Here is a 1,317-nt window from a genome sequence, read left to right on the forward strand (position 1 = left end):
GATCCTTAGTTTAGAAATTAGTTATGATAGCGACTGATAGCTACTTAAAGGAAACACAAAGGAATACCAGCTTCTTTAATTGTTAAACGCCTTCTGTAACTAACATTAAGAAAGTAAAACAAGATTTCAGAGTAACAGAAGTGAGATTTTGTTTCTTACCAAGGAGTAAGTTCAGGAAAGGAAAAAGATTCTGATGCAAGTCTAATGCAAGAAAACTTATTTTTAGACGTAGAAAGACAACATCAAAACCTCCCGCAAGTAATCGCCTTGCAGATGCCCTAGTGACACAACTAAAGACCTCAGGGCACAAATCAGCTTTTCTGCTCCATACCTGCTGTTATTTTAAGAAGGGGACAAGCGGAGGAAGAAAAGGGACTAATCCTTTTGTAGGCGGCTCGGCAACACCGCTACCCTACCTCAAAACTCACCGCTCCGTGCCCGGCCCCGCCGTGAGCGGGACAAGCCCGACCCGGCAGAGGAGGGTAAGAGGCTGCCAGGCGCCTAGGGCTAGGCTCACCCTTTGCCTTCCTTCGGAGCAAAGGCAGCCCTGCAAACCACCGTGTTGCTTCTGTAAAGGAAACCATGCCTGGAAAATAAGCCCTCTATCTTCTCACCTCAGGGGTTGCCGCTGGTACCCGCTGCAGCCGAGGGCAGGCTGCCGACAACGCACCCTCTCCCCCTCACAGATCCCCGGTGCCGCACCCACAGCTCCACGCCCGAGCCCCGCAGCCGGACGGACACACACGCCCTGAAGCGGGACAACAGAGCGAGCCCGGCGGGTGCTCACCTGGGCGGAAGCCGGCACCTCCCGGGCGTGGTGCGGTCCGAGCTGCTCCGGGGCGGCAAGCCCCCTTCCTCGCAGGGGCTTCTCACCCAGGCGCGGCCTAAGGCAGGGCGAAACGAAAGGTGAGGCACCCGCCGGCAGCGCTACAACCCGCTCCGCCCCGCCGCCGCCATCGCCGCCGGCCCCGCACCGCGCGGTAAGCATCAGCCACACCGCCCCAACCAGCAGGGGGCGCGGCCGCCGGGAAACGTAGTTTGGGAAGCGGCGCGATGGCCCGTTGGGCGCTCTCACTTCTTCCCGTGCGGGGGCAGGCGTGAGGAGGAGAAAGGAAGAAAGGCGTTCCTTTGTGCTCCTGAGAAAAGCACCCAACCTCCTAGCTGGTGCTGTTTCCTTCTGAAACCCCTCGCGGAAGCCTTTCGTCCTCCGGAGCGCTCTCTCCTTGCTCCTCCGCTAGCCGTCCCGTTCCCTTTCTCCCCCTTTTTATCGTCTTGCGTGGTAGCGCCGGGCAGGCCACGCGCTCGTGACGTCAGGCG

At 58.6% G+C, this 1,317-nt stretch overlaps 1 protein-coding gene across 3 annotated transcripts in view; it reads right to left on the reverse strand.

Moving 5' to 3' along the window:
* The window catches only part of BBS9 (Bardet-Biedl syndrome 9), a 266,566-nt gene extending 265,286 nt beyond the window's left edge, over positions 1-1,280 (reverse strand). The window contains exons 1-2 of one of the 3 annotated variants that reach the window (XM_065665815.1): positions 1,155-1,276; positions 788-884 (exon numbers count right to left, since the gene is read on the reverse strand). The gene's annotated coding sequence lies outside the window, so the exon portion shown is untranslated. Of the gene's footprint in view, positions 1-787; positions 885-1,154 lie in introns of all 3 variants that reach the window. The other 2 variants (XM_065665814.1, XM_065665816.1) reach the window with 2 other exon arrangements.
* Between the last annotated feature and the right edge of the window lie 37 nt (positions 1,281-1,317).

The sequence above is a fragment of the Lathamus discolor genome, chromosome 2 (assembly GCF_037157495.1).
Source record: "Lathamus discolor isolate bLatDis1 chromosome 2, bLatDis1.hap1, whole genome shotgun sequence".
In the NCBI taxonomy this organism is placed as follows: Eukaryota; Metazoa; Chordata; class Aves; order Psittaciformes; family Psittacidae; genus Lathamus; species Lathamus discolor.